This window comes from Palaemon carinicauda, chromosome 40, assembly GCF_036898095.1.
Source record: "Palaemon carinicauda isolate YSFRI2023 chromosome 40, ASM3689809v2, whole genome shotgun sequence".
Lineage (NCBI taxonomy): Eukaryota > Metazoa > Arthropoda > Malacostraca > Decapoda > Palaemonidae > Palaemon > Palaemon carinicauda.
In genome coordinates, this window is record NC_090764.1 from 12,138,356 (window position 1) to 12,162,489 (window position 24,134).

Here is a 24,134-nt window from a genome sequence, read left to right on the forward strand (position 1 = left end):
CATGGGAGCCTTCTATTCTTGAGTCACAGATAGCTAAAAATGCTGGTAAAGTTTTACTGTATTACAGATTCAATTGCTATATTATAATAAGGTATAATATATGTATCACATTGAAGCTGGTAAATGAATAGATATTGGAGCCTATATACTTGGTTGTGCCTAACAGTGGCCTATTAAAATGTTGGTACATATTCACTATAGCACAATAGTCCTAATGAAAGAAATAAGAAAGTGTTCCGGTGTATACTTAGGTACTGTAAGAGTATTTGTTGATGGTTGAGACGGAAAGGCTCAATATGAAAAATGTGAGTAAATAAAAACGTCTAACCTAACCTAGAAGCCATATTCTTATCTACGACCCTCCCCTATATTTGCTTGTAAACCGACTTCATTCCTGTCAAGGTAACAGTAAATCGTATATCATAAGACTAGCTACATAATATTGGGGTAGTTTGTAGCGCTACGGCCAAGCGTCCTAATTTGCTTAGTATCGCTCCGACTGTTATCGTGTATAGAATAAAAACGTTTGGAAATGGTCTACGGATCTTAAATATGTGCTTAAACGCACACTTTTATGTTTTTTGCCGAAAACCCTAAATTACCTGAAAATTTGTGGCTCGAGTTCTTACTCCGGCCACGAATCTTCTCTCTCCCGTAGTAGGTAAGGGGGGGGTCTGGGGAGGCGAAGGCCCCCTGGGTAAGGATAAGGCTTTTAGCATAGGTTAGGTGGGTTTTTTAAGTTAGCTTCTCCCGCCAAAATCGTTTTTAGAACGACGGCCACAGTTCAGAATATTCCAGTTTTCTACGAACTCGATTTTAGAAGGACGGCCACAGTCCACCCCACTTGAAAATATTCCCATTTTCTATGAATGAAAACGGATCTGGCCGTCACCCTACAAAGGCTCCTAATATTGTATTTCAGTACAAGATAAACATTTCCTTATGAAAAATAGCGTAAATATATACTTTAATTTCTAGCCAGATACATAAATCATATATTTTTACTACTCGCTATCTTGTGTTTTATGCATTTGTGACCATGATTATTGGGGTAAACCACCCGTTCATGAGTTTTTGGACCCTCTTATTTAAGGACAATCATGGGGGATCCCAGTGGAAAACGGGTTTTTTTGGGGGGGGGTTGGGGAAATGCTAAAAAACTAGTGATTTGCAGTAATAATACTGGTCATAAATGCAAAATAAACACACGATAACCAGTTGGAAAAATATATGGTTCATGTAAGTGGCTGAAAATTAAAGTACAGTATCATAATTATCAAGGATTCACTTCGTCTTTTTAATAATTTTTGCTCTACCATGTGCTCGCTTCGCTCTCGGAAAGAAAAAAAAACTGGCTAGCGGTAATATTGAGCTGCGCTCGCAATCCCCGTGGCCCATTATTTCGGAGTTATATTTTACTTTCACATGGGTAACAGTAGCTATACACTGAACGGAGAGCGTTTCCATCTTAATTAATTGTCGACCAAGATGAAATTACGCTAGATTTCAAAACAGATTGTACTTATCTTTAATTTCCTCTTGGAGACGTCTTTATGTGTTGGTGGTTTAATTCAAATGGAAGGGAACGCTGGAAAACAAAATGGCTATCGTAAAACAACATTCAGAAACTTGTGCATAAATATTTGGAAACTCCTAATTGGCTTATAAAACCCGGTAATGATTACGTCCTATTAAAAACAGAAAAGCTGGCCAAATCGAATGCAGGCAGCGCCTACGGAGTTCTGCAATAACTAGAAATCAGTCTCCCAAATGTAACAATGGACTTAGAGCGAGAGATAAGACTTCACATTTTAATTGATCGATACGTAAGCTATCATGCCCCAGCCCTCATTAAACAAATAGAAAAAAGTACCAAACTAGCCTGCACTCGTCCATTTCATATTATTATTATTATTTTTTCAATATTTAACTTAGCCGGTGATTATATAGCTGCAACTCTGTTGCCCGACAGACAACTCTACGGTAAAAACTCGCCAGTGATCGCTACACAGGTTGCGGGTGTGCCCAACAGCGCCATCTGTCGTCCAGATACCCAGTACTCAATGTAAACAAAGACTCAATTTTCTCTCTGTCGAGCTATCGACAAGACGTACTTACTCGCTGTTGCTAAACTGGAGTTTTTTCACAACTAATTGGTGAAGTACTTTATTCTAGTTTTGAGCTTTCGCTATGCAGGTGTTTTATCTTCATCTTAAATCTTGAACTCGTTTTGGATAGATTTAATTATGGTGACAAAGAGAGTATGGACTTTCTTTCACTTTTAAATGGCCGACCCTTCCCTTAGACGGAAGTGTGTTTAGGCTTTTAGTAATTATCTTATCACGTTATAGATTTTCCTCTATATATTTTATATCTCTCCGCCTTTATTAGTCCTCTTCGATTAACTTTCCATTTATTATAAACATATAAAAATAATTTTAATGTTTTGTTTATATAGACCTTTCCTGAGAGTAGGCGGTCCTAACTTGGAAACCGAAGTTAATCAACGTTGAGCCCTTTATATCGTAATTAGCTTTTAAAGAGCTAAGGATTTGAAACTGTTTAAATGTAATTTTTTATGAAAGAATTTCTTTGATAGTCTTCGTACTGTTTTCAAAGATGAACTAACGTTTAGTTTATTTATGCTACGCAGTTGTTGACGTTCAGGACGTTCAACATGCGCTCTATCGTTACGATAGAGAGAGAGAGTGTATCACGGTTTCACTTTGCAGTAAGAGTAAATCGATTCTGACGTTTTGTTCATTCTTTCTTAGCTTAAATGTTTTAAATTCTATTTCAAAGGAACTTTTTATTTGAAAAACCTTTCAGTTTTTCCTTTAGTCAAATAACATGTTTTTTTGACGAAATATAATTGGGCTCTTCTCTTAGGTGCGAATTCAAGAGAGAAAGAGAGAGAGAGATAGAGACGGAGGGAGAGAGAGGAGAGAAAACGTTCCGTTCAAGCGGGTAACGTTGTTCTCGAGTTACTCTCGTCCCTAGTCGCTGTACGGGGAGGAAGGATAAAACGTTTTTAGTTTTTTATTCTCGTCCCCAGGCTATGTGCGGTGAGAGATTGAAAACGTAGTTATATGAACTAGTGTTTAGTCTCTTTCCCAGCCACTGATTTTTTTATCTTAAAATATGTTTTCTGTTTTTTGCTGGTATTAATGAGCTTGCATTATACGACTGATTTCGCAATTACTACCTTTTAATGAAGGGTAGAATTGCGTGTTTCAGGTAGAAATCAGTAAAAGTTTCGATTTCAGTGAAATAAGTGCAAAACAGAAAATCGAAGTGATAAAGTGATATGCGCAAAGTGTTACAGTGTTGCGTCCGAGGGTTCGTCTGTTCGTGCCTGTCGTTCACCTAGTCCGGGACCTCTTGCATGCTCCCAAGCCCAGGGGAGAAGTAATGTCAAACGACTTATGGGTTCGAGAGGCCTTGATCAACGAACAGACGTTTTCCCTCTATGGTATCGGGTGTATCTTACCAAGATCTCCCCTACCATAAGACGAGAGAGACGTTGTTTCTCCTCGTCATCCGAAGGCTTTTCGCATAAGAAACCTGTCACAAGGTTTCGAAGCCCTTAAGCGAAAGTCAGTCCTTTCAGGACAGGTCCAGCATCCTGGTTACAACCATTAGGACAGCTCTGACCCTATGCAGTCATCGGATAACTGCTCGCCGCCTAACAAAAGCGTAACACAGACTCCGAGAGTCTTTTTTTGTTGGCAAGTGTTGCGGTCACAGACGTTACCCTCGTCTCTTACCACAACCATTTCCGTTGATCCTTAATGGGTTGTATGGCAAGACATGCAGTATATGCTTGCCTCCCTTATGGAAGACTATTCTGCCGATTAGTCCGTTGAGTCTAGCCGTTTATCTCATCGATATCCTGGCTTTCAGCCAACCTAACGTTCCTTTGTGCTTACTGTTGACGTTGGCGTAGCTTAGTCACGTCAGTCAGGTTGTTTAGAACCACACTCGATGCGGTCTCGTGTGGTTTTTCAGCCGCATTTGGACATTAGGCCACTTGCTGATGCTCCTGTTGACGTTCAAGACGTTCACTAACAATCGGAGTTGACTTGTTTTGACGCTGTGCGTCAACCTCCGCATTCTAGAGTTGTTTTGACTGCTCAGTCTAGGCAGTCAAAGCAGTCTCGAGTGGACGCTGTGCGTCCTCACGCACCTGTTGTGGTTGACAGTTCAGTTGTTGACAGTTCACAGACTGTCAAGCAGTTACATGACGTTGCGTTCTGGTCCGCTACTAATGCACCAGTGAGTGTGGACTCTGCTTGTAAAGCATTGCCACCACGGTAGGTCTCTCCCTTGCTTGAGACTCGGCTTTTATCGGACAAGGTACCTGTAGATGAGGAAGTTGCTGTTCCCCCTCCTACTGATATTCCCTTGAGGACTCTGTCAGATGGAGAGGAGCCTAAAGCTGCTTAGCCTCCTATGGACTTTAATTAAATCATGATGATTTTTTTAAGGATCTTTGTCCGGATCTTTTTGTAACTGCTGCTCCTCGTTCGCCTAAACGTCAGAGCTTACACTAGGCCTAGCTACTTCGAAGCCGTTGTTTTTAAGCTAGTGCTCTCTCGCTCTCCTAGAGAGCTTTACGTTGGCTAGGCGACTGGTTTTTCACCAGGAGGAGTTTGGGGGATACAGCCTTTGCTTTCCCTTCTTTTAAACTGGTTTATAGAGCGAGAGTCTGATATGACACGAGAAGTTCTCGGCTTGGGAGTTCATGCCTCTGCCCAGATAGACTTCTCAATTCTCGTAGACTCTCCCTGGCGCCTGGCCAGGAGACGCTCCAAGTTGTTTACAGGTCAACTTCACAGCTGTTTTCGAGCCTTTGAAGTTTTGCTGTACAATTATGTCATGCATAACAAGGCTTTCAGGGATGGTAAGCGGTACCGCCTCAGTCGCTAACCCCGTCTGTTGCCACACCTACTCCCGTAGACCCTAAATGGGCTTTGCTGCAAGACATGCAGTCCAAGCTTGCGTCCTTGATAGAGGACTTTGATGCGGAGAAGGTTGCTACCGAACCTTCTGGCCAACAACCTTCCAACCGGTCGGTTGTGCGCCCTGTTGACGCTGAGGTAACCTACTCGCGTCTGCCAGTTGAGGTGGTTCCTCCACCGATGCGACCCAGTGTGGGTTGCCAGCCGCACGTTGACGTTAAGCGACGCTCGGAGGTGGTTGTTGACGTTCAGGACGTTCAACAACCAGCAGAGGTGACTTGTTTTGACGCAGTGCGTCAACCTCAGCAACCCGGTAGGGTGTTGACTGCACAACCCAGACGGTCTAGACAGTCTCGGGTTGACACTGTGCTTCCTCGCGCACCCATGGTTGTTGACAGTTCACAGACTGTGCAGCAGTTCCATGATGTTGCGTCCGGCTCCGTCACGCATCCACCAGTGCGACCGGACTCAGCGAGCCAAACGTTGCCCACTCCGTTGCCGTTTCCTCATCAGTTTTCGGATGAGGAACCCTCTGATGAGGACGTTGCTGAACAACAAGACGATCAGCCCCCAGAATAGATCAAGCCCTGCTATCCATCCAGAAGATGCTGAAGAAGGAACGCTGCTCAGTCAGGCTGTGGATGAGTCTGGTAGGGACGCTGTCATCCGTGGAACAATTTGTGTCACTAGGAAGACTACACCTCCGTCCTCTTCAATACCATCTAGCTTTTCACTGGAAAAAGGACAAGACGCTAGAAGCGGTCTCGATCCCGGTTTCCGAAAAGATAAAGTCTTGTCTGACTTGGTGGAAGGACAATATCAACCTAAGAGAGGGTCTTCCCCTGGCTGTTCAGACTCCCAACCACGTTCTCTTCTCGGACGCATCGGACGTGGGCTGGGGCGCGACACTAGACGGTCGGGAATGCTCAGGACTGTGGAACTCGAGTCAGAGGAGCATGCATATCAACTGCAAGGAGCTGTTGGCAGTACATCTGGCCTTGAAAAGCTTCAAGTCTCTCCTTCGAGGCAAAGTGGTGGAAGTTAACTCGGACATCACCACGGCCTTGGCGTACATCTCCAAACAAGGAGGTACCCACTCACTGACGTTGTACGAGATCGCAAGGGACCTGCTCATCTGGTCAAAAGGTCAAGACATCTCCCTAGTAACGAGGTTCATCCAAGGCGACTTGAACGTCATAGCAGATTGTCTCAGTCGGAAAGGGCAAGTAATTCCAACCGAATGGACCCTCCACAAGGATGTGTGCAAGAGACTTTGGGCCACTTGGGGTAAAACCATCCATAGATCTCTTTGCAACCTCGCTGACCAAGAGGCTTCCAATCTATTGCTCTCCAGTCCCGGACCCAGCAGCAATACATATAGATGCTTTCCTCCTAGATTGGTCACATCTGGATCTCTAAGCATTCCCACCGTTCAAGATTGTCAACAAGGTACTGCAGAAGTTCGCCTCTCACGAAGGGACAAGGTTGACGTTAGTTGCTTCCCTCTGGCCCGCGAGAGAATGGTTCACCGAGATACTTCGATGGTTAGTAGACGTTCCCAGTAGTCTTCCTCTAAGGGTAGACCTTCTACGTCAGCCACACGTAAAGAAGGTACTCCAAAGCCTCCACGCTCTTCGTCTGACAGCCTTCAGACTATCGAAAGACTCTCGAGAGCTAGAGGCTTTTCGAAGGAAGCAGCCAGTGCGATTGCTAGAGCAAGGAGAGCTTCTTCCATTAGAGTCTACCAATCGAAGTGGGAAGTCTTCCGAGACTGGTGCAAGTCAGTTTCTGTATCCTCGACCAGTACCTCTGTAGCTCAAATAGCTGTTTTTCTCTTATACCTGAGAAAAGGACGATCCCTTTCAGCTCCCACTATCAAGGGCTACAGAAGCATGTTGGCATCGGTCTTCCGGCATAGAGGCTTAGATCTTTCCAAACATAAAGATCTGCAAGACCTCCTTAAGTCTTTTGAGACCACCAAGGAGCGTCGTTTGGCTACCCCTGGATGGAATTTAGACGTGGTACTAAGATTCTTCATGTCAGACAGGTTGGAGCCGTTACAATCAGCCTCCCTGAAAGATCTCACTCTTAAGACACTTTTCCTGGTATGCTTAGCCTCGGCTAAAAGAGTCAGTGAGATTCATGCCTTCAGCAAGAACATAGGATTTTCGTCAGAAAAAGCCACTTGTTCGCTACAACTTGGTTTTCTAGCCAAAAATGAGCTGCCTTCTCGGCCTTGGCCTAAATCTTTCGATATCCCCAGCTTATCGGAGATCGTAGGCAATGAACTAGAAAGAGTCTTATGCCCTGTTAGAGCTCTTAAGTTCTATTTAAAGCGTACTAAACCTTTACAAGGCCAATCTGAAGCTTTATGGTGTTCAGTTAAGAAACCATCCTTGCCTTTGTCAAAGAATGCTTGGTCAGACTTTATCAGATTGTTAATACGAGAAGCTCATTCACATCTGAGTGAGGAAGACCGAACTTTGCTTAAGGTGAAGACGCACGAAGTTAGAGCTGTAACAACTTCCGTGGCCTTTAAGCAAAATATATCTCTGCAAAGTATAATGGACGCAACCTATTGGAGAAGCAAGTCAGTGTTCGCGTCATTTTACTTGAAAGATGTCCAGTCTCTTTACAGGAACTGCTACACACTGGGACCATTCGTAGCAGCGAGTGCAGTAGTGGGTGAGGGCTCAACCACTACAATTCCCTAATTCCATATCCTTTAATCTGTCTCTTGAAATGTTTTTATTGTTTTTTGGGTTGTCCGGAAGGCTAAGAAGCCTTTCGCATCCTGGTTGATTTGGCGGGTGGTCAAAGTCATTTCTTGAGAGCGCCTAGATTAGGGGTTTTGATGAGGTCCTGTTGTATGGGTTGCAACCCTTGATACTTCAGATCCTAGGGGTCGATCAGCATCCTAAGAGGATCGCGAGGCTCCGTAAGGAAGACGTACTTAAAAGGCAGAGTAATTGTTCAAGTCGACTTCCTTACCAGGTACCTATTTATTTTGTTTTTGTTATTTTGATAACTTCTAAAATGAAATAAAAACTCTTAGCTCATAAAAGTGTAAACATATATTGCTGGTCTCTACCCACCCCCCTGGGTGTGAATCAGCTATATAATCACCGGGTAAGTTAAATATTGAAAAATGTTATTTTGATAAAATAAATTTTTGAATATACTTACCCGGTGATTATAAATTAAAGGACCCTCCCTTCCTCCCCAATAGAGACGCAGTGGGACGAGGAGAAAATTGAGTCTTTGTTTACATTGAGTACTGGGTATCTGGACGACAGATGGCGCTGTTGGGCACACCCGCAACCTGTGTAACGATCGCTGGCGAGTTTTTACCGTAGAGTTGTCTGTCGGGCAACAGAGTTGCAGCTATATAATCACCGGGTAAGTATATTCAAAAATTTATTTTATTATCAAAATAACATATTACTTACTAAGCTACAACCCTAGTTGGAAAAGCAGGATGCTATAAGCCCAGGGGCTCCAACAGGGAAAATAGCTCAGTGAGGAAAGGAAAAAAGGAAAATAAAATATTTTAAGAAGAGTAACAACAATAAATATCTCCTATATAAACTATAAGAACTTTAACAAAGCAAGAGGAAGAGAAATAAGATAGGAGAGTGTGCTCGAGTGTACCCTCAAGCAAGAAAACCCTAAACCAAGACAGTGGAAGGCCATGGTACAGAGGCTATGGCACTACCCAAGACTAGAGAACAGTGGTTTGATTTTGGAGTGTCCTTCTCCTAGAAGAGCTGCTTACCATAGCTAAAGAGTCTCTTCTACCCTTACCAAGAGGAAAGTGGCCACTGAACAATTACAGTGCAGTAACCCCTTGGGTGATGAAGAATTGCTTGGTAATCTGTGTTGTCAGGTGTATGAGGACAGAGGAGAATATGTAAAGAATAGGCCAGACTATTCAGTGTGTATGTAGGCAAAGGGAAAATGAACCGTTACCAGGGAGAAGGATCCAATGTAGTACTGTCTGGCCAGTCAAAAGACCCCATAACTCTCTAGCGGTAGTATCTCAACGGGTGGCTGGTGCCCTGGCCAACCTACGGTACCTCCATATAGGGAATTCAATTTTGCTAGTAAATAAAGTATCATATATTAAACAAAAGGTGGTTTGATTATTAATAACAAATTATTCCTACATGGATACAAACTGCCAAGTCATTTATACGAGGTTACTATTAGTCATGTATTCTACGATCGGCCAATCAAAATTTTGATTGATTACATCAGGCTTCATGCTGGGTGAATGCAGCGCATGTGCAAGGAGCAAGTGGGAGGTTGCTCACAGCGTCTCCTCACAGCATTACTGGTCGTAAACTGAAGTGGTTGCTCTCTCTCTTCCCCTCTACGATCAAGCCTTTCGCATTCATCTCTTTTACCCATTTGTTGTTTAGCTCTCTTGTCTTGTGGCTTTTTTTTTTTTTTCTTCTGTCACTTGAGTGATTAACTGTGTTACAAGTGAGTACTCGTGTTGAGTAAATCTAGGTATTTACTTTTTTGCCCATGATGGGATGGCGACTCTTGTAGTGTCTATATGAGCTAGCCGGACATAAACACACACCTAGAAGCCTTATCTTCAAGTGACACATACAGAAAAGTTGATTACATACGAGACCTTGAGCCACTATGTCCCAGCACATTAAACAGGATGATGAAGAATGAACAGGTGTGTTCTATGAGACGCTCCCGTTGGGGGAGCCTAGATTGAGACGGCTTTTCACTTAAGTCAGAAGGTCACAGTGTTGCAAGAGTGATTTCTACAATTCCCAACACATTCTCAAAACCAAGTTTGCCATATGACTATGGGATCCCTAAGCTTAGGTCTCCTGCGACGACTGTTTGGTACCCTTGACAGTGAGGCACTTGTTGACAGAATGCTGTAGGTGAAGATGGCAGGTTCATCCTTGCAAGATTCTTGGGCATGATGCATCTTACTATGATGATGATATTTTTAGATTTATTTCAGAAGCAGGTCTTTTGAAAGCAGTTTAACTTTCATAAGGATATCTTTACTTTTATTGTTTTAAATTTAATTTTCTGTTATTCTTTATTCATAACATATTATATCGGCATCAATGACCCTAGATGTCAGGAGGCCAGGAAACTCCAAATCAATCAATGTCTCCCATTCCAGTGTTGGGGACGGATAGGCTAATACTGGACTTTGTTCCTGAGTGTTTCCAGATCTAAAAATCCGGCAACAACAAATCCCAGGTTCAAGTCCTTCCGGATTAGGAGTCTTCATAGTGTAACCAGTGATCCAGATCGACTGATACTTGGTCCAGTGAGGAGCTTGAAGTGCTACCTCAAGAGAACTGCAGGAGCTTGCCCCTAAGTGGCAGCACTCTTCGTCAGTATGGGGAAGGTCAAGAGAAGGATCACCAAGAACATGATCTCGGCATGAAGGTCATAGAGCAAGCATTGAATCCTGATATTTCTCCCCAGACGAGGAGATCTAGAGCTCATGGGCATAAGAATGTCCTTAGCGTTCAAGAACTGCTCTGTGACGCAGGTCCTACAAACAGGTGTGTAGAAGCGTCAAACGACCTTCACTGCCCACTACCTGCAAGTCGTGACCCAGAGGGACATGGAGACGTTCTCCATTGGCCCTGTGGTGGCTAAACAACAAATGGTTTAAACATCTCAGGCTCCTTAATGGACAAGTAGCAGAGGTTACCGGGACTATCTTTCAAGAGAGGGGAACAGCACCTACGGTACTCTGTAAGCTGTCTTCGTCTGTCTGTAGGTAAACCCATTTCCCTTGTGTAACTTGGTATGGAAATATATACTTGTTGCGTCCCATACCCCCATGCGAGGTGGGATTGAGTGATGTCTTTGGTTGGTTCAAAGATTCCTACGATTCTGAGAATTCTTACCTAGATTAGTCACACTGCTAGTATCACACGATCACACAGATTACTCAGACCTCTAAAGCGTGTTATTGTATGTAGGTTTATCAAGGTGTCAGGGTTTTCCTCCTCATACGTGTGTAGAACGAAAGGGGGAAAACCGTGGGTCAAAACCCAGCCAGTTGGATAGGACTTCCACCCACCCTTGGGGTGAGTCTTCCCTAATAAAGAGCAAAAGATTTTGCTTTTAGTGTTGGAACAAGTGACAAATTAACTGTAATTTTTATTTTTCAATATTAAACTTACCCGATAATCATGTAGCTGTCAACTCCGTTGCCCGACAGAATTCTATGGAGGGATACGCCAGCTATCACAATACTAGAAGGGGGTGTACTTACCAGCGCCACCTGTGGCCAGGTACTCAAGTACTTCTTGTTGACACCTCCTCAATTATTCCTCTGTCGTGCTTCCGGCAAGACGTTCTGGGATACGCTTATGTTCTTGGAGTATTTTCACGACTTTGGTGAAGTATTTCTCTTTGATTTCGGCTGTCGCTTTACTGGAAACTTCTATATTAGCTTAGTTAGCTTTTGGAATTAATTTGATTAATTATGGTGACGAAGAGAGTATGAACTCTCTTTCACCTTTCAATGGCCGACCCTTCCCTTAGACGGAAGTGTTGGTGTCTAAGAGAGTATAGACTCTCTTTCTTAATTTTGCTTAACAAAAGTTATAGATTTATTTTATATCTCTCCGCCTCTTATAGGCCTCTTCGATTAACTTCCTTTTATTATAAACTTATTAAAATTAATTTTTATATTTGTTTATATTCGACCTTCCTAATAGTAGGCGGTCTTTTCTTGGTACCGAAGTTAATTAACATTGAGCCCGTCATTTCGGTTTTACCTGTTAACATATGCTATTTTAATGTTTTTGAAAGAATTTCTTTGATAGTCTCGTACTGTTTCAAAGTGGAACTAACGTTTTGTTTTGTCTCTGCAGTTGTTGACGTTCAGAACGTTCAACTTGCGCTCTATCGTTACGATAGAGAGAGAATTGTCACGGTGTCACGTTGCAGTAAGAGTAACCGTGTCTAGCGTTTTGTTCATTCTTTCTTAACTTAATGGTTTTGATCCTAATAAAGGAACTTTTCATTTTGGGAAATATTTCAGTTTTTTCCTTTAACAATAATATGTTTTAACGATATATATGATAGGGCTCTTCTCTCAGGTTCTAAGTCAAGAGAGAGAGAGAGAGAGAGAGAGAGAGAGAGAGAGATAGAGACGGAGGGAGAAAGAGGAGGATAAACGTTTCATTCAAGCCTGCCAGGCGTACGAGTAACGTCGTTATCGTTTTTGCTCTTCTCCCTAGTCTCTTTAGGGGAAGAAAGTAAACGTTTCTAGAGTGATCTAGTGTTTAGTCTCTTTCCAGCCACTGAATTATTTATCTTTCATTAGATTTATCTGTTACATTGTAATTCTGTTTTCGCAATTACTAACTTTTGAGAAAGGATAGAATTGCGTGTTTCAGGTACAAACCACTTAAAGTTTCGAGTTCAGTGAAATAAGTGCAAACAGAAAATCTAAGTGATAAGTGATTAGCGCAAAGTGTGTCAGTGTTGTGCGTGAGGGTACTTCTGTGCGCGCCAGTCGTCCTCCCAGTCCGGGACCTCTTGCAAGCTCCCAAGCCCAGGGGAGAAGCAATGTCGAAGGGCATAAGGGTTCAGCAGGCCTTGATCGGCGCACAGAAGTATCCTCGGTGGTTGTGGGCGTGTCTTACCGAGACCGTCACTCCCACCCGCAGACGATTGAGCCCTTATTTTGCTCGTCTGCAGAAGAAATTTAGGGGAGAAAACGCTGGTCTCAGGTCTCAAGACCTCTTAAACGTAAAGTCCAGACCTATGCCAGACGTATGAAGTTAGAGTTCAACAACCCGGATGCAGTCATTGGGTTAGCTCTGACTCTCCTCAGTCATCAGTTGAATGCACTCCGCCTAAGAGGAGTAAGGTTCTGCCGCAACAGATCTCTGCTGTTAAGGCTTTACCTCAGCAGACCTTAGTGTCTGCCGACCCCAAGTTGACTCTACTGCAGTCCATGCAGTCACAACTTTCGGTCTTGATGCGTGAGTGTCGGGCTGAGAGTGTTGCGCCTCCGCCTCCGCCTACACTCCCTCCGCCTGCGCTCGCTCCGCCTGCGTTCGCTCCGCCTGATCGCAGTACCACCTGCCAGGCGTACGATGTTGAGCCACGTTCTGAGTTTGCTGTTCCCAGTGGTGTTCAGCCTCCGCCTTCTTTAAGGCAACCTTTTCAATGGGATCAGGAGGATTATACCTCTCTTCCTCCGCCTCCACTTGCTGCTCCACCAGTGATGCAACACTCGGTTGAGGTACAACAACCTCTCCCGTCCTTGAGTCAGTCTCCTCAGCTCTCGCTGCAGCGAGCTCAACCCTCCACAAGGCAAGCACCACTACACCTTAGCCTTGCGCCTCAGGAGCCTCAGCTTGCGAGACATTTACCTTGTTCTGCGCAGCCTCTACCTCATCGCGCTCCGCTCACACCACAGGAACAGGAACTTGCTACTCCGCTTCCGCCAACCGCTCAGCAAGCGCAACCCTTGGGTTCAGCCACTCATGCCAGGAGTCAGCCTCCTCCACCCATGCGCCTACCTTCTGCTACTTCCTTTGATCAGCCTTTGCAGACTGAGCCTCAGGTGTTCCCTCAACAGAGTCTTGAAGAGGAAACCACAACTATTGTTGTTCCAGCTCGTTCTGACTCTGCTGTTCAGCATACCTTACCTCCATTTTCAAACCTTATGATAATGGAGGTTATTTGTATTACTTATAAAAATATATTTGTATTCCTTGCAATATATTTTTAACAATATCGCAGAATATGGCAAAAAATATGAATCATGAGTTATGAATGTAAGGTAAATATTATGTTGATATTTAAACCCCATGCAAGCATGCATAAAGCACTCTAGCACTGGTCATGGAATTTCTGAGAAATGTTAAACGCCATGCACACGCTCTGCTTACCTTACAGCAGCTCTGCATACAGCATGCTCTGCATACAACATGCTCTGCATACAGCATGCTCTGCTTTCAGCATGCTCTGCATACAACATGCTCTGCATACAGCATGCTCTGCTTTCAGCATGCTCTGCATACAACATGCTCTACATACAGCATGCTCTGCATACAGCATACTCTGCATACAACATGCTCTGCATACCTTACCGCATGCTTCTCAGTCACACATCTTTGGTTGTTGCCAACTCACTAGACTGTCAAGCAGTTTCATAACGTTGCCTTCTAGTCTGCTGCTTTTGCACCAGTGAACCCTCACTGAGAGAACTTAGCTTTTCTAGGATATGGTCCCTGTAGATGAGAAAGTTCTTTTCTCCCTCCTTCTGATATTCCCTTGAGGACTCTGTCATTTGGAGGGAGCCTTTAGCTGCATAGCCTCTTATGGACTTTTATTTAAGCATAACATGCTTCCAGGGAAGGTAATGGTTCCACTTCAGTCGCTAATCCCGTCTGTTACCACACCTGCTCCCATAGACCTTGAGCTGTGTTGCAAGACATGCAGTCCAAGCTTAGTCCTTGTTAGAGGATTTTTTGTTTACGGAGTCAATGTGTCACGGGGAAGACGTTCAACAACCAACAGAAGTGACTTGTTGTGACGCAGTGCGGCAACCTCAGCAACCCGATAAGGAGTTGTCTGTACGACCCAGACAGTCTAGACAGATTCGGGTTGTCACTGTACTTCCTCGCTTGCCCATGATTGACAGTTCACAGACTGTGCAGCAGTACCATGATCTTGTGTCCGGCTCCGTCAGACGACTGGCTTTTAAGAGCTCCCACAAGTCGTCGCTGTCTGGAGATTTTCAAATGGACTATGGATCTGACCAAGGAACTGGGCCTCCTGGTCAATTTTGAGGAGTCTCAGCTCGTTCCATCCCGGACCATTGTCTCCTTGGGTATGGATCTTCAGAGTCGAGCTTTTCGGACTTTTCCGTCGGCCCCAAGGATCTTCCAAGCCCTAGAATGCATCCAGAGTATGCTGAGAAGGAACCGATGCTCAGTCAGGTAGTGGATGAGTCTAACAGGGACACTTTCATCGCTGGCCCTGTTCATCGTGTTAGGGAGACTCCACCTCCCCCCCCTTCAGTATCATCTAGCTGCTCACTGGATAAAGGACATGACGCTAGAGACGGTCTCAGTTCCTGTTTCCGAAGAGAGGAGGTCTTCTCTCGCGTGGTGTAAGAACAGCTTTCTTCTCAAGGAAGTCTACCTTTGGCTGTTCAGAAACACGACCGCCGTCTCCTCTCGGACGCATCAGACACGGGCTGGGGTGCGACTTTGGACGGACAAGAATGCTCGGGAACATGGAATCAGGAGCAAAGGACACTTCACATCAATTGCAAGGAGTTGTTGGCGGTTATTCTGGCCTTGATAAACTTCAAGTCCCTCCAGCTTAACAAAGTGGTGGAGGTGTACTCTGACAACACCACAGCCCTGGCTTACATCTTCAAGCAGGGAGGGACTCTTTCGTGGAAGTTGTTCTAGATCGCAGGAACCTACTCATCTGGTCTAAAGATCGAAAGCTAACTGGTAACGAGGTTCATTCAGGGCGGTATGAATGTCATGGCAGATCACCTCAGACGGAAGGGTCAGGTCATCCCCACAGAGTGGACCCTTCTCAAGAATGTTTGCAACAGACTTTGGGCCCTGTGGGGTCAGCCAACCATAGATCTGTTCACTACCTCGATAACCTAGAGACTCCTGTTGTATTGTTCTCCGATTCCAGACCCAGCAGCAGTTCACGTGGATGCTTTTCTGCTGGATTGGTTCCATCTCGACCTGTATGCATTCCCGCCGTTCAAGATTGTCAACAGGGTACTTCAGAAGTTCTCCTCTCACCAAGGGACACGGCTGACGTTGGTTGGCTCCGCTCTGGTCCGCGAGAGAATGGTTCTTAGAGGTACTGCAATGGCTGGTCGACATTCCCAGGACTCTTCCTCTAGGAGTGAACCTTCTAAGTCTTCCTCACGTAAAGAAGGTACACCCAATCCTCCACGCTCTTCGTCTGACTGCCTTCAGACTTTTGAAAGACTCTCAAGAGCTAGGGGCTTTTCGAAGGAGGCAGCCAGAGCGATTGCCAAAGCAAGGAGAACATCCACTCTCAGAATCTATCAGTCTCAAGGGGAAGTCTTCCGTAGCTGGTACAAGACCAATGCAGTTTCCTCAACCAGTACCACTGTAACCCAGATTGCTGACTTCCTGTTATATCTAAGGAAAGTAAGATCCCTTTCAGCTCCTACGATCAAGGGTTACAGAAGTATGTTGGCAGCGGTTTTCCGCCACAGAGGCTTGGATCTTTCCACCAACAAAGATCTACAGGACCTCCCTAGGTCTTTTGAGACCTCAAAGGAACGTCGGTTGTCCACTCCAGGCTGGAATCTAGACGTGGTCCTAAGGTTCCTTATGTCATCAAGATTTGAACCTCTCCAATCAGCCTCTTTTTAGGACCTCACATTAAAAACACTTTTCCTCGTGTGCTTGTCAACAGCTAAAAGAGTAAGTGAGATCCACGCCTTCAGCAGGATCATTGTTTTCACATCTGAAACGGCTACATGTTCCTTGCAGCTCGGTTTTTGCTAAACGAGCTTCCTTCACGTCCTTGGCCTAAGTCGTTCGAGATCCCAAGCCTGTCCAACTTGGTGGGGAATGATCTGAAGAGAGTACTTTGCCCAGTTAGAGCTCTTAGGTACTATCTAAAAAGGTCTTAACCTTTACAAGGACAATCAGAAGCCTTATAGTGTGCTATCAAGAAACCTTCTTTTCCAAGTTCTAAGAACTCAGTTTCTTACTATTCAGGCTTCTGATTAGAGAAACACATTCTCATCTGAAGGAAGAAGACCTTGCTTTGCTGAAGGTAAGGACACATGAAGTGGGAGCTGTGGCTACTTCAGTGGCCTTCAAACAGAACCATTCTCTGCAGAGTGTTATGGATGCAACCTATTGGAGAAGCAAGTCAGTGTTCGCATCATTCTATCTCAAAGATGTCCAGTCTCTTTACGAGTACTGCTACACCCTGGGACCTTTCGTAGCAACGAATGCAGTAGTAGGCGAGGGCTCAGCCACTACATTCCCATAATCCCATAACCTTTTAACCTTTCTCTTGAATACTTTTTATGGGTTGTACGGTCGGCTAAGAAGCCTTCCACATCCTTGTTGATTTGGCGGGTGGTCAATTCTTTCTTGAGAAGCGCCGAGGTTAAAGGTTGTGATGAGGTCCTTTAGTATGGGTTGCAGCCCTGTATACTTTAGCACCTTTGAGTTGATTCAGCCTCCCAAGAGGAACGCTGCGCTCAGTAAGGAAGACGATCTTATTAAAGGCAGAGTAACGGTTCAAGTCGACTTCCTTACCAGGCACTTATTATTTCATTGTTATTGTGGATAACTGATTATATGAAATACGGGATACTTAGCTATCCTTTAGTCTTGTACACTGGTTTTTCACCCACCCCCCTGGGTGTGAATCAGCTACATGATTATCGGGTAAGTTTAATATTGAAAAATGTTATTTTTATTAGTAAAATAAATTTTTGAATATACTTACCCGATAATCATGATTTAATCGACCCTCCCTTCCTCCCCATAGAGAACCAGTGGACCGAGGAATAATTGAGGAGGTGTCAACAAGAAGTACTTGAGTACCTGGCCACAGGTGGCGCTGGTAAGTACACCCCCTTCTAGTATTGTGATAGCTGGCGTATCCCTCCATAGAATTCTGTCGGGCAACGGAGTTGACAGCTACATGATTATCGGGTAAGTATATTCAAAAATTTATTTTACTAATAAAAATAACATTTTTCCTCGGTAAGTCCTGCCTACAAGCAAAAGTGACAATAGAACACTGGTGTGTGTGTCAGTGAGCAGGCTAGCAAGTACTATATCCCTATCCTTTGCTAACTAGCAGTTGGGTAGTTAAGCCTCGCTAAAAGTCTTATGGCAAATCTTCCAGCTTTGCTGAAAGTATATTCCATAATAAAAAGCTCAAGGTTTGTATCGTTAGGAAAAATACAAATCACTTTAAATGTATTATTTTGCTCTTAAGATTCCTACAAGTGAAATATTTTAAGAAACTTTATTTGAAGGGTACAGTAATTAGAAAAGAAATTTTAATTGTACATTTTATTGACAGGCTGATGCTTTAAATGCAAGAAAGTGAGAAATGGAGGTTGTCTGGGAATGGTGAAAATTGGAGGCGGGGGCTGCGGTTTGGAGATTTTTTATGGAATGGCTATTGAGGAAATCACACTGCTGCTGGTGACTTAACACTGGATTTCAGTTATTTTTCCTTTTTACAAATTTAAGGTGAGAAATTAGGAAGGAATTCATAAATTTTGGTCTATTAAGGATTTCTCATTAGGTCTTTTTTTAAGTTCCAAAATTACTCCATTTACCCCTCTAAATTGTGGTTTAAAAGAATTTTGAAATGTATAAGATATAAGAAATTAAATACTGTATTGTTATACCATGCTAGACGGTTATCTTAGCAATCCATGTTTGCCAATGGTTATACTCGTATAAGTAGATGAGCAATCTGGTGGAGTATTGAGAAGTTTGGGTGTCGGTTTGGGTTAAGTTAATAGACAAATTGTCTCTTCGGCTTTTACTGTTGATGCCTGGCAGTTGATCTTACTGAAATTAGTATGGACCGGCAGTGGTCACTTGCCTTAGATAGGCACTGCGCATCACAAGGAACTGGCTATCCTTTGATGAATCTAGCCACTGAATCCTCTATGGATTTAGTCAGTCAATGGAAAGAGAAGATGACAGAATGGCCCCCAGTCCTGGGCAAAGCTGGGTGATAAGAATCTCCCAGTTTATAAATACTAAAGAAAAATTGAAGTTTGGTAATTGGAATGTTAGAACCATGAATCAGATTGGGAAGTTACAGCAAGTGGAGAAAAAATTTATGAAATATTGTTTGGATACCTTGGCCCTAAGTAAAACATGTAAGGGGATTGGTAAGGAAACTTTAGATCAAGGCAATATATATACCTATTCAGGAAGAACAAATGGAGTTGGAAGAGAAGGGGTATGAATAATGATGATACCAAGAGCAGAAAAGACATTACCTGAATGGAGAGCTGTAAATGGTAGATTGTTACTTGCAAAGTTCAAATCAAAGCAGTGCAATGAGTATTATAGTAAAACATGTAAGGGGATTGGTAAGGAAACTTTAGATCAAGGCAATATATATACCTATTCAGGAAGAACAAATGGAGTTGGAAGAGAAGGGGTATGAATAATGATGATACCAAGAGCAGAAAAGACATTACCTGAATGGAGAGCTGTAAATGGTAGATTGTTACTTGCAAAGTTCAAATCAAAGCAGTGCAATGAGTATTTCTGGGTCGAACCTGTGACGGCCGGCGAAAAAGTCCTTCTTTGTACTTTTTCTGATATAAATCTTCCAAATATACCAGAGAAAATTAAAAGCATGGAATGCAGAGGTTACAACCCTCGCGCGAGCACCTTGTTGGTGTCGTATATCTAACAAGGGCGTTTGTAAAACACTATTCACAGGCTGTCTTCCATTTAGATAATCCCTTCATCAAAGGGGGAGGGCCGTGACAGGCCCTAGAGAATACAGTTGGGTTACCCTACCGACACCCACCACTCGCGCTCACTAGGTCATCCTTCTGTTTTGGACTTACCAGCAAAGTTGATAAGTGTTTTGCCCAGTGTTTTTCGAAGTGATTGTCGTTAATTCAACATGACTGACGTTGATACTTCACCCTTACCAATGTTAAGTACCATAGTTTGTTTTGGCAGCTTTTGACAGTACCGGGCATTTGTTCTGTTTCCAATATGGTGGTTTTTAGTTTTGGAAGCGATTGTCTTGCCGAGGTATCGGCAGCCATTTTGGGTTATGTTCGCTTCGGTAAATATTCTAGTTAATTTTGCCCATCTGGTACTCTGTCATCTTGATTATATCACTTAGGTTTTATGGCCTTTTAGTGTTATCATTAATTTTTACTATGGTATTTATTTGCTTGCAAGTCCAATTTGGACCTACGAAGAATAGCGATTTAAAGAATAGCGATTTAAAGTTTAGCGATTTAGTCTGTTAGTTTGTTCTCGCCTCAGAGGCTTCGTTTTAGACTATATCCTTGTTTTTTGTTACGTTATTCTTCGTTCTTGGTTATTACTAAGAAAAGCAATCAATTTTATTAATGTTCTTGTTTTATTGTGTGATGTTAGTTTTTTATTATGTAACCTTGAGAGCGAAACAGAGACTGCTCGTTCCCTGTTCTACAGATATGAGTTATCCCTTCTCTCGTTTTCTTTGTTAGTTCGAGTAAGAGAGGTGAATTTCCCGTTCTCCGTTTTTATACGATCACGAGTTATTCAGGCCTCCTCTTAGTATCAGAGTTGATGATAGTACGTTTAATATTATAAACGTTTTTATTGATGTGGTTACTGTTAATATAGCTAACACTATTAATAGGTACGTTAGTGTATGAGTCATTAATTGGGGTCGTTTTATACCGACACCCTTAGCTCCGTGAGTTATGCTTAGCTCCGCCTTGAGTTATGCTCCGCTATATGGATACTCATTGGGTGAGAACTAGTTAACATTCAGGAGCAGATTTTTGGAGTGCAACGGTGAAATCCGGCACTCGGACTCCGGCTGAAGCCTTTTACACACGAACCTTTTTCATGTTTGATCATAATTACACCGTTACGGCCGGCTTCACGGGAGATAACACAATCATTCATTGAGGTTAATGTTATCGTACCGGGAACGGTCACGATATCACGGTGACGGGCCTTTGCTACCGGATCTCCGGTACAAACAGAGATCAAGCAGACGGTCAGAACCGGAGTTAACAATGTGATACCGATTATTACGGTCCCTTTTTCATCGAATCTCCGGCTTCACTGGAGATAACACAAACATTCAGAATGTTATCGTACCGCTGAGGATCACGTTTTCACGATGACGGACCTTTGTCACTAGTTCTCCGTTACAAACAGAGATCAATCAGACGATCAGAATCAGGGTATGAACCCCTTTTTTCATAAATAATCACAATATCGTTATTACGATCCTTTTCATCGAATCTCCGGCTTAACCGGATATCGTACAGGCGATCAGCATTGAGGTTAATATTAGTTTTCCTCTGGTGTTCACGTTGTCACTATGACGGACCTTTGTATCGGGGATTGTTACCGGAGCTCCGGTACAGACAGAGCTCACTCAGACCACGGGGGCCAATCTCTTGTTTTGCTGTAAAGGAAAGGATTTAACATGAATACAAAGTAAACTGTATTTACTTTAATGACACTTTGAATTTGCGTTGGTAATATTCATTAGTTATTCTTGAAAGTACAAATAAAAATATATGAACATAACTATGCCTATATTTATGCATATATTTAATTCTAACTATGTATAAATATGGATAAATATCCATACAACATCGTGTTCAAATAGAAATAAATTGATTATGCCTATATTTATGCATTTTCAATTCTAACTATGCCTAAATATGAATAAATATCCATACAACATAGTGTTCAAATAGAAATAAATTGATTGTGCCTATATTTGTGCATATTCAATTCTAACTATACCTAAATATGAATAAATATTCATACAACATCGTTTTCAAATAGAAATAAATTGATTATGCCTATATTTATACATATTCAATTCTAACTATGCCTAAATATGAATAAATATCCATACAACATAGTGTTCAAATAGAAATAAGTTTCCACTCAGTACTGGGAACCAAACGTTGGCCCCTTCTAATGAAGGGCCGGGTCGAGACTAACCATGCCATGAGAGGCTATCTACTGTTCCTTGAAACAGATGAATCAATAGAATACTAATAGCCAGTAAATAATGTTAGACCCGGTTCTGAACGTCTGAGTCAGGGGTGGCCAACCTGTGGCGGATGCGCCAACAGTGTCACATTTCATGAATACAAGTGTCGAACTATACCCCAAAAGATAGTACATTAAATGATTTTTCTTTAAAATTGATTTTTATGAGTTATACAGCTGATCCCAGCCTGTGAATAGGATCATTAACCAAAGTTCAAGGAACATCCAGACTTATGTCCCCTTTCTTTTACAGAAGGTTCGCCTACATGGTTCCCGTCAAGATGATGATGAATCTCTCTGGCCTGCAAGAGAGGCTCTCCGCCCTTGGTTATCAAAGTTGGGAAGAAATGCTCCATCTAGAGGTCCCTATCTCCTCAGAGTGTCCTCTCTAAGGTTGGACGACGACCCCATGGACGGGCAGGTAGGTGGGGATGAATTTTGAGCCTTCAGCTTTGCAATTACCTACGTCACCGACCTAGGACCCTTAATGGATCCTGATGTTCATGTTACCCTGCATAAACCGTGACTGCTAAAAGCAACACATTCTAGGGAAAACCAAGGGGCTATGACGGAGCTCAAAAGTATGGTAGTGAGTCAGATCCGTTCAGGAACTCAGAAGTTTCCCCCTACAGCCCCAGGCATATCGAAGTAACCTCCTTCGATAAAAACAACGCATAGAGATTTGCCTTTCATGTTCCATATATAGATGGTACCATAAATCTGGATGGCATAGACATCCTCCCTCTGGGGGACCTAGAATTTACTCCCAGGTACTAGAATTCCCGTTCAACGGATTCATTCGATTGAAAGAGATTGCCTTGGTTAGGTTAGACAAGGTACCGAAGGTAACAGTATTATATCCTAAAGGGCAGGCCCGATCTGTCTGGACCAGGATGTTGTCAGTCTGGGGGTTACGATAATTCCAAGATCTGCCCTTCCAATTCGACCTACACGTTTGATGGTCTGATCGGGTTAGTTGTGGGAAATACGTTCTGTCTGAGGCCTCTATCAGACAGGAATCGATAGTCGGTTACCCACTCGTCATCACAGCCTCCCTCCGATTCGACGTCTATGCATCCAAATCCCCCTCATCAGGTGGTCTACCTCACTGATTCCCCAGGTACACAGCCCAACCCCGTTGGGATGTTTTACCTGCATACAGCCCTAGATCCGAACCCTCAGGCTCCTCTCGTGGACACCAGAGAGGAAGCTACAGGAGTAGAAGACAGTCTCGCCATCGAGACGGACCTAGAAAAAAGGGGCCTCGGAGAAGGAAAGTACCTAGATTCACCCCCTCACAACGCGGTGGTCCCGGTAGGGGGTAGACTTTACCACTTTCGAGACCATTGGACCTTCGGTCTGTGGGCTCATAGCATAATCTCTAAAGGTTTGAGGTGAAAATGGCCACAAGGTCCTCCTCCTCCACCAGTGACCTTCTCCCAGGAATCCACTCCCATCCTGGAAGAGTACACCACAGGGTTACTCAAGAAGAAGCAATCAAACGGGATCGATCACTGAAGTTCCAAAGCCACCTGTTCACAATTCCGAAGAAAGGCTTGGCGGCATTGAGAGTGGACCTGGACTTGTCAAGCTAAACTCTTACATTCTCTGCGACAAGTTCCGGATGTTGACTATCTCTCAGGTACGGACCTTACTTCCCCGTAGGACCGTCACCACCTCTGTCGATCTTACCGACGACTATTATCTTGCGCCTTTAGCTCGAAACTTCTCTTCTTATCTGGGTTTCCGCCTAAGCAGGAAAGCCTTTGGGTTCAAGACATGCCCTTTGGCCTCAACATTGATCCCAGGATATTCACAAAACTAGGAGAGAGAGTGTTAGAACAACTCAGGAACCAAGAGATACAGATCATTGCTTATCTGGCCGGTTGGCTCATTTGGGCCTGGCCGGTCATAGAAGGCAACAGAGCTACGAAGGAATTATTCCAATTTCTCGACAACCTGTGATTTCGGGTCAATCTCCAAAAAATCTCGCCTGCAACCATCAGTCCGCTTAGAATGGTTAGCCATTCAGTGGGACCTTTCGAAGCACACGTTGTCTCTCCCTTCCAAAAGGTAAGAGGAATAGTTTCAAAGATCAAAAAATTTTCTCAAACACAAACAGGTGTCCGAAGAGCCTTAGAAAGTATCCTCGGACTTTTCCAATTCACTTCAGTAACAGATCTAATAAAAGCCAAACTCAAAGACATCAATCGAGTTTGGAGAAAGAGAGCTACAGTACCTATAAGAGACATGGTCTCGAAGATCCCCTCTGTCTTGAAAATGAGACTACGCCCATGGCCCGAACCGAAGGACCTCTCCAAATCGGTTCCTCTACAATTCCCACCTCCACAAGTGACATTCCATACAGCCGCGTCTCTAAGTGGAT

At 43.5% G+C, this 24,134-nt stretch overlaps 1 protein-coding gene across 1 annotated transcript in view; it reads left to right on the forward strand.

Annotated features, from left to right (window-relative positions):
* Nucleotides 1–24,134, forward strand: part of LOC137631974 (uncharacterized) — a 52,422-nt gene that overhangs the window by 492 nt on the left and 27,796 nt on the right. The window contains exon 2 of the mRNA XM_068363959.1: nucleotides 18,048–18,220. The gene's annotated coding sequence lies outside the window, so the exon portion shown is untranslated. The remainder of the gene's footprint in view (nucleotides 1–18,047; nucleotides 18,221–24,134) is intronic.